Consider the following 14,813-nt stretch of genomic DNA (forward strand, 5'->3'; position numbering starts at 1 on the left):
ATAGCCTTTAGCAACCAATCTTGCTTTGTTCCTTACTACTATGCCATTTTCATCCATCTTGTTTCTGAATACCCATTTGGTGTCTATTGGATTCTTTCCTTTAGGCTTGGGTACCAGCTTCTATACATTACTCCTTTCAAATTGGTTTAGCTCCTCCTGCATAGCTAAAATCCAATCAGGATCTAATAAGGCTTCTTCTACCTTCTTTGGTTCTCCCTTAGACAGGAAGCTGCTGTATAGACATTCTTCTTGAGTTGCTCTCCTGGTTTGAACTCTGGAAGAAACATCACCAATAATCAGTTCAAATGGGTGATCTTTTGTCCATTTTCTTGGTTGAGGTAGATTAGCCCTAGATGAAGAGACCTCAATGTTGTCTTGATGTGTGATTGAGTTTTGATTGCTAGAAACTCCCCCTGAGTTTGTGGATCTTTGATTTGAAATTGGGGTGCTTTCTATGGGTGATCTGCCTTGACTTCCTGCTCCTTTTGATAACCCGACGGATGGTGAATTTTGAGTACCGACGGATGAGGCAGGTTGTCTTCCGACGGATAATATAGATTGCCTTCCGACGGATGAAGCATTATGTAACTCGACGGATGTTGAGTTTTGTGCTTCATTTGTAGTAAATTTGTCTACATTATCCTTAGACACTGTTTCTTGATCACTTTCATCATCACTTTCTTCACTGATCATCTCAACATTGTCAAATTTGAGGCTCTCATGGTAATCTCCATCGTTTAGTCCTTCAATCTTTTTATCATCAAACACAACATGTATAGATTCAACAACAATGTTGGTTCTTAGATTGTAGACTCTATATGCTTTACCAACAGCATATCCAACAAAAATTCCTTCATCTGCTTTAGCATCAAACTTCCCATTTTGATCAGTTTGATTTCTCAGAATATAGCATTTACAACCAAAGACATGAAGAAAGTTCAGAGTTGGCTTCTTGTTCTTGAACAATTGATAAGGTGTCTTGCATTTTGCTTGATTAATCAGAGAGATGTTCTGAGTGTAGCATGCAGTGTTGACAGCTTCAGCCCAGAAATATGTTGGTAATTTTGATTCTTCAAGCATTGTCCTTGCAGCTTTAATAAGAGATCTATTCTTTCTTTCCACTACTCCATTCTGTTGTGGAGTCCTTGCTGCTGAAAACTCATGCAGGATCCCATTTTCCTCACAGAATGCTCTCATGACATATTTCTTGAACTCAGTTTCATTGTCACTCCTGATTCTTCTAACTTTATGATAAGTGGCATTTTATACCACTTAGAACATCTTAAAATGGCTTAAATTGGTGTCTTGAAATCAAGTATTTTGTGTATTTGATGCGTTTTTCTAGTGTTTATGCATTTCAGGATATTAGTTACATTTCGGGGGAGGAATCATCAAGAATAAGCCTTGGCATGTGTTCACCATTGCGAGAGGAAAGGAACGGGCAGATTACGGCGAAGAAACGGAGCACACCTGGATTTTTTCCAGTAGAGGCCTGCGCGCCCGCGCACCAATGCTGAGCGGCCGCGCAGCAACCTGCGCGCCCGCGCAGCTATGCTGAGCGGCCGCGCAGGGTCGGGGAAAAAGATAAATTATTTTAGACTTCTACTTCTGTTTGGCTTCCAACTTCTATGTAATCTGAGTTTTATGGGACTATTATATAGGTAGATTTGAGACGTTTTCACAGAGAGTATTAAGGGGATTATGTTTTAGATTGTGTTTTACGCAAGAAGCGAAGGAGATAAGGAAGAAGACCGATTTAGCACACCGCAACGAAGAAGAAGCATATTTTCTTGTGATTCTTGTTTCGTTGTAACGTTGGATGCTAGTTTTCTTACTTTGACTTATTTACTCTTGTGACGTACTCTGTTTTAATATAATTAGTTTAGTTATTATTTTCTTGTGTTTGTTTATCATGATTTCATATGAACCCATGATGGCGATAAGTTCTATTATGGGCTAATCGTGATCATGGGGTTGCAACGGATTTATTATGGAATTCTTTAGTTAATTGTTTAATACTTTAGTGTATGATGATTGCATGATATCTAGTATTGGTTGTGCGTATTCGTCTTATATGCGTCGCGAACATATAAGATAGGGTGTTAATCTCTTGTAAAGCGACGGTGGATCTTGAGATTTAGAACTTGCCATGCTAGCATAGGTTCATGTACGTTGTGCATGATTAGTGGGTAACTCTAACAGTTTTATTTGCCCTATGTAATCAAAAGGAATAACTTGTGCTTAAATCGTTGTGTTGTCAATTTCTGTAGACATATAGGAACTCAACATAATTGATGAATATTCAACTTCTATCTTAATTGTGGATGCTTGGTAGAATGGTATTAGTACAATGAAAGTTGGCTTTTATCAGTTTCGTGTTATTCGATTAATATCATCACTGTCACATGCTAAAGGTAATAACAATGGCTATAGAAGGTAGTAATAATGAAGTTGTGATCTCATGAGTGTTTTATTATTGATAAATTGAAGTGTTAGTTAAGTGGTTAATTAAGTAGTTAATTATAGTTAATATTTAATCAACAATTTTAAGTGTTATTATCTTAACATTGAGAAGTAATCATACATTGGTGAGTGAGTTTAATTAGACAATAATTTAGTCTGAGTCTCTGAGGGAACGAACCAGAAAATATTCTATATTACTTGCGAACGCGTATACTTGCGTGAATATTAGCGCGTGTTTTCGCCCTAACAAGTTTTTGGCGCCGCTGCCGGGGACTCGGCGTATTTGTTTAGTTTATGTACTTACCATCATTGGTCATTAGGACTCAGTGATTAGGACGTAGTAGTTACTTACTCTTTTCGGTTGTGTTTCAGGTACTTTAGCAAGCGTTTATGCAAACTCGTTCTCGTGCTCGCAAGAGGACTTTAGATACAGCTGAGGAGACAGACGAAGTTCTTGATATTCCGGAGAAGTTAGATTTTGAGGATTCGGATTCAGGAACTGAGCAGAAAGAACCAGTAAACATGGGAGATCGTATTGTTCAAGCTGATCCAGCTCTTATGGATTTTTCTCGGCCTAAAATTGATGACATTCAGTCAAGCATCCTTCATCCGGCTATTCAAGCTAACACCTTTGAAATCAAGCCGGGCACTATTCAGATGGTGTAGAATTCTGTTACTTTTGGAGGAGCGGCAACTGAAGACCCCAACATGCACATAAGGAATTTTGTCGAGATCTGCAGCACTTTTAAGTATAATGGCGTGACTGATGAGGCTATCAAGTTGAGGCTTTTCCCATTCTCACTGAGGGATAAGGCTAAAGACTGGTTACATTCTGAACCAGCTGGGTCCATCACTACGTGGCAAGATCTTGCGCAAAAGTTTCTGGTGAAGTTTTATCCAATGGCAAAGACTGCTGCTATGAGGAGTGCTCTTACTCAGTTTGCGCAGCAACCTACAGAATCTATGTGCGAGGCTTGGGAACGCTACAAGGGAATGTTGAGAAAATGTCCACATCATGGAATGCCGGATTGGATGGTGATCACTGGTTTCTATAATGGTTTGGGGGCCCAATCTCGGCCCATGCTCGATGCAGCAGCTGGAGGAGCCTTATGGGCTAAAAGCTATACTGAGGCGTATAATCTTATCGAGACTATGGCTGCAAATGAGCATCAAAACCCAACTCAGAGGATGACGTCAGGCAAGGTAGCAGGTATTCTGGAAGTTGATGCAGCCACCGCTATTGCAGCCCAGCTCCAAGCGCTATCAATGAAGGTTGATTCTTTGGCTACGTATGGAGTTAATCAAATAGCTATGGTTTGTGAGCTTTGTGCAGGTTCTCATGCTACGGATCAGTGTTCTCTTGTCAATGAATCTATTCAGTATGTGAATAATTATCAGCGACAACAGCAGCCTGTGCCAGCGACCTATCATCCTAATAACAGAAATCATCCATATTTCAGCTGGGGGAATAATCAGAATGCTATTCAGCCACCATATCAGCAAGGAGTGAGTAAACAGTTTAACCCACCTGGATTCCAGCAACCACAGCAGTATGCTACAAGGCAATCATATCCTCAACAGGGAAGTGCAGCTGCACCTACTAGTGCTGATTTTGAGGAACTTAAGCTGTTGTGCAAGAGTCAGGCGGTTTCTATCAAGACCTTGGAAAATCAAATTGGTCAATTAGCCAATACAGTGCTCAATCATCAACCTGGCACTCTTCCCAGTGACACGGAAGTACCAGGCAGGAAGGAAGCTAAAGAGCAAGTCAAGGCTATTACCTTAAGGTCTGGAAAAGTAGCTGATGCTGAAAAGGCAAAAGAAGTAGAAGCTGAAATTAGAGGTGATGAATCTAAGCAAAAGGAGAAAGCGGCGGAACCAAGGAAGACTACTGTTGAACACACTCTGCCTGAGGCTAATACAGGGGAGAAATAGCTCTATCCTCCACCACCTTTTCCTAAGAGAGTGCAGCAACAAAAGTTGGATAGACAGTTCGGGAAGTTTCTGGAGGTGTTCAAGAAACTTCACATCAATATACCTTTCGCTGAGGCTCTGGAACAAATGCCTAGTTATGCGAAGTTTATGAAGACTATTCTTTCAAGGAAGGTGAAACTGGATGACCTTGAAACCGTTACTCTCACGGAAGAATGCAGCGCTGTTCTGTAGCAAAAGTTACCACCAAAACTGAAAGATCCAGGAAGCTTCACCATTCCGTGCACCATTGGCAATCTAACTTTTGACAAATGCCTTTGTCATTTGGGAGCAAGCATTAATCTGATGCCGTTGTCGATCTTTAAAAAGCTGGATCTGCCTGATCCAAAACCCACATACATGTCGCTACAATTGGCTGACCGTTCCATTACTTACCCAAGGGGCATAGTTGAGGATGTGCTCGTCAAAGTGGATAAGCTCTTCTTTCCAGCAGATTTTGTTATTCTGGATTTTGAGGAAGATAAGAAGATTCCCATAATCTTGGGAATGCCTTTCTTGGCTACTGGCCGTACCTTGATAGATGTGCAAAAAGGTGAACTTACTATGCGGGTCCAAGATCAGGATGTGACCTTCAATGTATTCAAGGCAATGAAATTCCCTACAGAAGATGAGGAGTGCTTAAAAGTGGATGTGATTGATACTGCGGTTACTTCAGAACTCGATCACATGCTAATGTCTGATGCATTGGAAAAGGCCTTAGTGGGGGATTTTGACAGCGATGATGAAGATAGCAATGAGCAATTACAATATCTGAACGCTTCTCCATGGAAGCGAAAGCTGGACATACCATTTGAATCTCTTGGTACTTCTGACCTTAAGAATGCTGAAGGGAAGCTCAAACCATCAATAGAGGAAGCACCTACCTTGGAGCTCAAACCATTACCTGAACACTTGAGGTATGCTTTTTTAGGTGATTCATCTACGTTACCTGTTATTATTTCATCTGACCTTTCAGGTAGTGAGGAAGACAAACTCTTAAGGATTTTGAGAGAATTCAAATCGGCTATAGGATAGACCATAGCAGACATCAAGGGGATAAGTCCTTCATATTGTATGCATAAAATTCTGCTAGAGGAAGGTAGTAAGCCAACTGTGGAACAGCAGCGAAGACTGAATCCCATCATGAAGGAGGTGGTGAAGAAAGAAATTCTGAAATGGCTAGATGCAGGCATCATTTATCCTATTTTTGACAGCTCGTGGGTGAGCCCCGTACAATGTGTACCTAAGAAGGGAGGTATCACTGTGGTCACAAATGAAAAGAATGAGCTCATCCCTACTCGAACAGTTACAGGATGGAGAGTATGCATGGATTATAGAAAATTGAACAAAGCCACAAGGAAGGATCACTTCCCTCTTCCATTTATTGATCAGATGCTTGACAGATTGGCGGGACATGAGTATTTTTGTCTTCTGGATGGTTATTCCGGGTATAATCAGATTTGTATTGCACCAGAGGATCAGGAAAAGACTACCTTCACTTCTCCATTTGGCACATTTACTTTTCGCAGAGTTTCATTTGGGTTATGTGGCGCACCGGCCACCTTTCAGAGATGTATGATGGCTATATTCTCTGACATGATTGGAAATAACGTCGAAGTGTTCGTGGATGACTTCTCCGTCTTTGGACACTCATATGATGAATGTTTGAATAATCTGCGCGCCGTACTCAAAAGATGCGTGGAAACTAATTTGGTGCTTAATTGGGAGAAATGTCATTTTATGGTGCGTGAAGGAATTATCCTTGGGCATAAGGTCTCTAGCAAGGGTCTGGAGGTGGACAAGGCCAAGGTGGGAGTCATTGAAAATCTTCCCCCACCTAATTCTGTGAAAGGAATCCGTAGTTTTCTTGGTCATGCGGGTTTTTATCGGCGATTCATCAAGGACTTTTCAAAGATATCTAAGTCGTTGTGCAATTTGCTTGAGAAAGATGTGCCGTTCAAATTTGATGATGAATGTTTGGCAGCATTCGAGACTCTCAAGAAGAGTTTGATCACTACACCAGTTATTACAGCACCAGATTGGACAGAACCGTTTGAGATGATGTGTGATGCGAGTGATTATGCGGTAGGTGCAGTTCTGGGACAGCGCAAGAAAAATCTCTTCCATGTGGTCTACTATGCGAGTAAGACTTTAAATGGTGCCCAATTGAACTACACCACTACTGAGAAGGAGCTTTTGGCTATAGTCTTTGGCTTTGAGAAATTTCGATCTTATCTGCTTGGTACGAAAGTAACAGTTTTCACTGATCATGCAGCTATTCGCTATCTGGTTTCTAAGAAGGATTCGAAGCCGAGACTCATTCGTTGGGTGCTTTTACTTCAGGAATTTGAGTTAGAGATCAAAGATATAAAAGGTACTGAGAATCAAGTAGCTGACCATCTCTCTAGGTTGGAGAATCCCGATTCTACTTCACAAGATAGGACGTTAATCAATGAATCTTTTCCGGATGAGCAGTTGTTTGCAATTCAGGAGGAAGAACCATGGTTTGCAGATATTGTAAACTATCTCGTCAGCAATATAATGCCTCTTAATTTGACATCCGCTCAAAAGAAGAAGTTTCTGCATGAGGTGAAGTGGTATATGTGGGATGAACCATATTTGTTTAGACAGGGAGCTGACCAGATCATCAGGAGATGTATCCCGTTCTGTGAGACGGAGGGGATATTACGAGACTGCCATTCCACGGTTTATGGTGGACACTATGGAGGTGAGAAGACGGCAGCTCGTATTCTGCAAGCAGGTTTTTTCTGGCCTACTTTGTTCAAGGATGCTCATCAGTTTGTTTTAAGGTGTGATCGTTGCCAAAGAGTGGGAAATTTGTCAAGGAAGGATGAGATGCCATTAAATGTGATGCTTGAAGTCGAGGTCTTTGATGTGTGGGGAATCGATTTCATGGGGCCTTTTATCGCGTCTTGCAATAATCAGTACATCTTGCTGGCAGTCGATTATGTCTCAAAATGGGTCGAAGTTAAAGCTTTACCGACAAATGATGCAAAGGCAGTGCTAAATTTTCTTCATAAGCAAATTTTCACAAGGTTTGGAACACCTCGGGTAATCATAAGTGATGAAGGATCGCATTTTTGGAACCGTAAGTTCACTTCTATGATGCAGCGTTATAATGTGAATCATCGAGTAGCTACTGCCTATCATCCGCAAACAAATGGTCAAGCGGAAGTGTCTAACAGAGAGATAAAGCGTATTCTAGAGAAGGTTGTTTGTCCGTCAAGGAAGAATTGGTCTTTAAAGCTCGATGAAGCTGTTTGGGCTTACAGAACTGCATACAAAACTCCACTTGGGATGTCACCGTTTCAGTTGGTGTACGGTAAGGGATGTCATCTACCGGCGGAGCTTGAGCATAAGGCCTACTGGGCATTGAAGAAATTGAACATGGATTTAGATGCAGCTGGTAAGAAAAGAATGCTTCAGCTTAATGAACTTGATGAATTTCGACTTCAAGCGTACGAGAATAACAAAATGTATAAGGAAAAGGTGAAGAGGTGGTACGATAGGAAGCTACATCCTAAGTTATTTCTGCCAGGGCAACAAGTTCTTTTATTCAACTCTCGGCTCCAACTTTTTCCTGGGAAGTTGAAATCAAGGTGGTTTGGACCTTTTATTGTCAAAACTGTGTTTCCACATGGAGCGGTGGAAATTTTTGAGAATGATTCGGACCAAGCATTCAAGGTTAACGGTCAGCGGTTGAAGCACTACTATGGGGACATGGCAAACCGAGAGGTGGTTAGTGCCATTTTGTTGACTACTTGAGAAAGGTACGGAACGTCAAGCTAATGACGAAAAAGAAGCGCTGCGTTGGAGGCAACCCATGAATTGTTGTTACAGGAACCCTTAGAAGTTAATAACCTATCCAAAAACACAAAAAAATCAGAAAACAGGGGCTGAAATTTTTTTTTTCCAGAGACCCTCTGCGCGCCCGCGCAGCTATGCTGAGCGGCCGCGCAGCTTGTTGCGCGCCCGCGCAGATATGCTGAGCGGCCGCGCAGGGGTCGAGTTCCAGAAAATTTTTTACAGTTCAGAAAAAAAAAACAAACAAAAACACAAAAATAGTTTTAGCCCATAAACCCACGAATTGTTCCCACTACCCCATTATTTTATCCCTTAATTCCCAAACCCTAATCTAATCCACACCCTATATATACATACACCTATCCTACATATCTCCCACAAAACTTCCTACACTTAAACCCTCTCACAAACATCAAAACTCAGTTCTTACACACTTTTATTCACGAATCAATGGCACCCAAGAGAGCACGCACTATTGACAGCAGCAGCACAGTTCCTACTGCTGATTCATCGAGGGGTACTGCTGCAAGGCCTCGGTTAACTGACAGAGCTGCGGAGGAGGAGTACACTAGGCTGTTGGGGAAGCCGATTCTGAAGGAGAGGGGGTTTTTACCATCAGGGAGGGATGGTGAGTTGTTGCCCATGATTGCAGAGAAGGGGTGGATAGCTTTTTGTGAGTCACCCGAAGCAGTACCGATGAGCGTTGTTCGCGAGTTCTACGCGAACGCGAAGGCTGAAAAGAATGGGTTTTCTGTAGTCCGTGGGCTAACGGTTGATTATCATCCTGCGGCGATTCGCCGTGTGATTGGACAGCGAGAGAGGAAGCCCGAGGAGGAGAACTGGAATGAAAAGACTGCTGAGGATTTTGACTTGGATTTGATTTGTGCGACTCTCTGTCGACCGGGCACAGTTTGGAACCGCAGTCCAGCCAATAATGAGTATCGTCACTTTCCGGCGATCGCCATGAACAGGTATGCCCGTGCATGGAATGCATTTATATGTGCTAATATTTTGCCTTCTTCACATGCACACGAGGTCACAGTTGAGAGAGCACAGTTGTTGTGGGGAATTCTGCATGATGAGTACTATGTGGACCTTGGTGAGTTTATCTACCAAGGAATTCTGAAGTTTTTGAGGGGAGCAAAGCATATGAACATCCCTTATGCATCCACGGTTACGAAGCTATGCCGAGCAGTGGGAGTGAACTGGCCGGCTCATGAGCAGTTGCAGTGGCCAGCAGCTCCGATAGATTCTGGCACTCTGAATGGGATGCAGGAGTGGACCGGTGGTGAGCCTGAAGAGCATGGGCTGGGTTATCTTCTTCCAGGAGGGCGTCCAGCACGAGGTGCTACTATGGCTAGGCCAGGGCGTGGTGAGGCTGGTTCTTCGAGAGCTCAGGAGGGTGCTGGGATGGGTGATGCCCAGTATAGGAGGCTTTCACGGTGGATGGATGCCATGTATGAGACGCAAAGCAGGTTTGCTCAGGAACTCACCCTTGCGTTAGGGACTGTTTTTCGAGGCCTTGGAGCTGATATCCAGTGGCCAGTTTTTGGTGAGGACTCTGCATACCCACCGCCTGATACTCCACCCACTGAGGGTGATGATGATGATGACTCCGAGTAAGTATACCCTGTGTTCCTTTCTACTACTTTCACTGAGGACAGTGAAGATTTTTAGTTTGGGGGTGGTAGTTAAGGAATATTGTGTGTGTGTCATTTAGTTGCATATTCATGATAGTTTAGTTCATATAGTTGCATAATTTATGCCATTTAGTTTTTTTTATGAATGTCATGTAGCTCATGCATTTACCATGATCCCTTTTGCAATAAGTTATCGACTGAATTGTGATATTGATGCGAGTGTAGTGATAGCATTAAAGTGATATTAAGTTGTGTAGGTTGATATGCATGCTAGAACAATTGTAAGTCCACTAAGTCTTAAAGAATGCGTAAGGGCTAGATTGTTGTTATGATTTGGTTGTTTTCAAGGTCAATCTACTTATTATGCTTAGAATTTGATTATAGGTTCTTAGTGATAAAGACATGAACAAAGAAAAATTTGGAGAAAAAAATATGGAAGTTGTTGCTAGGCGTCAAATGGCTAGTAGCCGGCTCGCATATGTTGCGAGTAGTCTAGGGTTGAGCAAGATGGAGCGAAACGCACTTGCTCAGAAGTTATTAAAAAAAAAAAAAATTTGCATAATTGATCAAGAGTGGGCTCTTTGGTATTCGAGTTATTAAGTTCTTAGGGGACTTTGTGCCTAGTGACCTAAGGCTTTTAGAGTCTGGGATCCGCTAACCTAACGCTCGTTACATGGATACCATTGTATAAGTCTTTTGTGGACCTCACTCATTGCACGGTCAAATAAGCATTTGAGTTGTAAATAAAAAGCACGATTCCGTAGTAAGCTCCAGAGTTCTTGTAGTGTTGTATATCACTTTGTGCCTAGAATTTTTATTCTTTGTATAATCGTAGGATTGCCTTGAGGATAGTCTAGTCATAGTAATTGGTCTAGTTCCGAAACATATCTGTTAAGCATTTGCACACACCACGTTTCTGGCTGTATGTCCGTTTGCATGAGTTTATTGATCTTTAGTTGTCTAACTGCATTCGTTGAGATGTGACAATTTGGTTGGTTAATTGTAGTAAGGGGGATCGTTGCATTTTCATATAGATTGCATTCATGCATATTTTTATTTGTTTTTGAGTCTGTGATGCTTGAGGACAAGCATCGATTTAAGTTTGGGGGTGTGATAAGTGGCATTTTATACCACTTAGAACGTCTTAATATGGCTTAAATTGGTGTCTTGAAATCAAGTATTTTGTGTATTTGATGCGTTTTTCTAGTGTTTATGCATTTCAGGGTATTAGTTGCATTTCGGGGGAGGAATCATCAAGAATAAGCCTTGGCATGTGTTCACCATTGCGAGAGGAAAGGAACGGGCAGATTACGGCGAAGAAACGGAGCAAACCTGGATTTTTTCCAGTAGAGGCCTGCGCGCCCGCGCAGCAATGCTGAGCGGCCGCGCAGCAACCTGCACGCCCGCGCAGCTATGCTGAGCGGCCGCGCAGGGTCGGGGAAAAAGATAAATTATTTTAGACTTCTACTTCTGTTTGGCTTCCAACTTCTATGTAATCTGAGTTTTATGGGACTATTATATAGGTAGATTTGAGACGTTTTCACAGAGAGTATTAAGGGGATTATGTTTTAGATTGTGTTTTACGCAAGAAGCGAAGGAGATAAGGAAGAAGACCGATTTAGCACACCGCAACGAAGAGGAAGCATATTTTCTTGTGATTCTTATTTCGTTGTAACGTTGGATGCTAGTTTTCTTGCTTTGACTTCTTTACTCTTGTGACGTACTCTGTTTTAATATAATTAGTTTAGTTATTATTTTCTTGTGTTTGTTTATCATGATTTCATATGAACCCATGATGGCGATAAGTTCTATTATGGGCTAATCGTGATCATGGGGTTGCAACGGATTTATTATGGAATTCTTTAGTTAATTGTTTAATACTTTAGTGTGTGATGATTGCATGATATCTAGTATTGGTTGTGCGTATTCGTCTTATGTGCGTCGCGAACATATAAGATAGGGTGTTAATCTCTTGTGAAGCGACGGTGGATCTTGAGATTTAGAACTTGCCATGCTAGCATAGGTTCATGTACGTTGTGCATGATTAGTGGGTAACTCTAACAGTTTTATTTGCCCTATGTAATCAAAAGGAATAACTTGTGCTTAAATCGTTGTGTTGTCAATTTCTGTAGACATATAGGAACTCAACATAATTGATGACTATTCAACTTCTATCTTAATTGTGGATGCTTGGTAGAATGGTATTAGTACAATGAAAGTTGGCTTTTATCAGTTTCGTGTTATTCGATTAATATCATCACTGTCACATGCTAAAGGTAATAACAATGGCTATAGAAGGTAGTAATAATGAAGTTGTGATCTCATGAGTGTTTTATTATTGATAAATTGAAGTGTTAGTTAAGTGGTTAATTAAGTAGTTAATTATAGTTAATATTTAATCAACAATTTTAAGTGTTATTATCTTAACATTGAGAAGTAATCATACATTAGTGAGTGAGTTTAATTAGACAATAATTTAGTCTGAGTCTCTGAGGGAACGAACTAGAAAATATTCTATATTACTTGCAAACGCGTATACTTGCGTGAATATTAGCGCGTGTTTTCGCCCTAACACTTTGAAATCAGGATGATTGTTAACTTGCCTTATGTGATTGATGATGATTTCACTAGCTTCATCTTTGGACTTAAGGAAATAGGTCCAAGAGAACTTTGAGAAATCATCTACAATTACTAGGCAAAATCTTTTCTTTGAGATTGACAAAACATTGACTGGTCCAAACAAATCCATGTGAAGTAGTTGCAGAGGTTCTTCAATTACTGAATCAAGTTTCTTCCTGAATGATGCTTTAATTTGCTTCCCTTTTTGGCAGGCATCACACAGTCCATCCTTTGTAAACTCCACCAGAAGAATGCCTCTAACTAGCTCTTTCTTTACCAGCTCATTCATGGTCTTGAAGTTCAAATGGGATAGCTTCTTGTGCCATAGCCAACTTTCATCTTGACTTGCTTTACTGAGAAGACAAGTTACAGATTCTGCTTTATTTGAGTTGAAGTCAGCTAGATACACATTTCCTCTTCCCACACCAGTGAGAACCACTTTGTTGTTTTGATTATTAATCACAACACAGGTTTCTTTGTTGAAGGTTACTGAGTTGCCTTTATCACAAAGCTGGCTGATACTCAACAGATTGTGTTTGAGACCATCCACTAAGGCAACCTCTTCAATGATGACATTGTCCTTTGAAATCAAGCCATATCCCACAGTATAACTTTTGATGTCATCTCCAAAACTGATACTTGGGCCAGCTCTCTCTTCAAACTCTGTGAGCAGGGTAGAATCACCAGTCATGTGTCTTGAACAACCACTATCCAAGTACCAAAGATTCCTTCTGTTTCCCTGCACACATCAAAATCAAATCAAGTTGATTTTGGTACCCAAGTTTCCTTGGGTCCTGCCTTGTTAGCTTTCTTTTTCTGTTTCTTAGGTTTTAACTCATTTGACTTAGGAATTTCAGATTCTTCCTTAGTCATTTGGGTTGGGCCTTTGAAACCACTAGATGCTACAGAATTATTATGCATGTTATGGCTAACAGGAAATGGCATGCTTGGTGCAAACATGTTATTCCAGTAAGGCATGCTAAATGGCATTTGAGGCATATTGTATGCAGCATAATATGGATTAGGTGCAAATGGCATATTAGCAAACTGTGCATTCATGTTCTGTGTAGGCATAGCATTAACAGGCATAGGAGGCATGGCATTCATGTTAGAGAATTGAGGCTGAACAGACATGGGAGTAGGCATGGCAGATTTGCAATTAACAGACAAATGATTTACACTACCACATTTGACACAGATTTTTCTAGGAGCATATTTGTCAGGTATGTAGTTGTTATGTTTGTTAATCCCTACTTTACCATTCCTATTGTTTTTCCTTTTAGTTTCTGTTTTTACCTCTATCTTCTCAAGTCTGTCACTCAACTATTTGACAGTCATGTGACCAACATTAGCCTTCTTCCCTTTCTTGGCTTGACTTGACTCCCCTGAAACAAAGTTCTTGGAAACAGACCCATACTTTTCATTTAGCTTGATTAATTTGGCTTTACTAATGGGTTTGTTCACAGCCGACGGATGAGGATTTTTATCATTCGACGGATAACACATTTTGTTATCCGACGGATAGTCCTCATCATCCGTCGAGTCTACATCTGTCAGCAATCCATCTACCAAAATAGGTTCTAGTTTCTCCTTATCCTTTTTCCAGGCTTCATCACAAAAGGACTCAATTCCTTGAACCTTGGTGATTTGAGCATGAACATCTCTGGATGTTTTCCATGCTTTAATCACCTCCTGTTCACGATCGAGCTGCTTCTTTAAAATTTTTTCCTTTTTCAAGGACTCAGTTAATTCCTCCTTAGCAATTCTACACTCAATTTTTAGTTTCTCAAACTCAACAAACTGAGACTCAAGCACATTATTCCTCTCACTCAAAAACAAGTTGTTTTCTTTGATTTTAGCATTTTCTTTAGTGAGGGACTTAAGTGTAACACGCAAATGATACAATTCTGTAGACATGTCATTTATTGCATCATTACACTCAGCTTTAGATAAATGTGCAAGGTTTGTAGTAATTATCTGATTGCTTGAGGAACTTGTCTTTGTTTCATCATACTTGGCCATAAGGGCTAGATTGACATAGCTGATCTCCTCATCTTCATCCAAACCATCAGCTGCCCCGTCATTCTCTTGTGTAATAAAAGCCCTTTCCTTCTGTTTGAGTAGATCAAAGTATTTTTGCTTATAATCCACAGACTCAAATCTCTTCTTACTAGAATCTGACTTTCTACACTCATTTGCAAAATGCCCTGCCAAGCCACATTTGAAACACTTGAATTTTGACTTATCCACCATGTTTCTATTTGGCTTGGCAGCTCCAAAGTTCTTCTTGAACTT

At 40.9% G+C, this 14,813-nt stretch overlaps 1 non-coding gene across 1 annotated transcript; it reads right to left on the bottom strand.

Annotated features, from left to right (window-relative positions):
• Window positions 1-3,378: 3,378 nt before the first annotated feature.
• Window positions 3,379-3,485, bottom strand: LOC141683747 (small nucleolar RNA R71). Its single transcript, XR_012560427.1, has one exon. It is a non-coding gene; the product is annotated as a small nucleolar RNA R71 (small nucleolar RNA).
• Window positions 3,486-14,813: the final 11,328 nt, after the last annotated feature.

This window comes from Apium graveolens, chromosome 1 (genome assembly GCF_009905375.1).
Source record: "Apium graveolens cultivar Ventura chromosome 1, ASM990537v1, whole genome shotgun sequence".
Lineage (NCBI taxonomy): Eukaryota > Viridiplantae > Streptophyta > Magnoliopsida > Apiales > Apiaceae > Apium > Apium graveolens.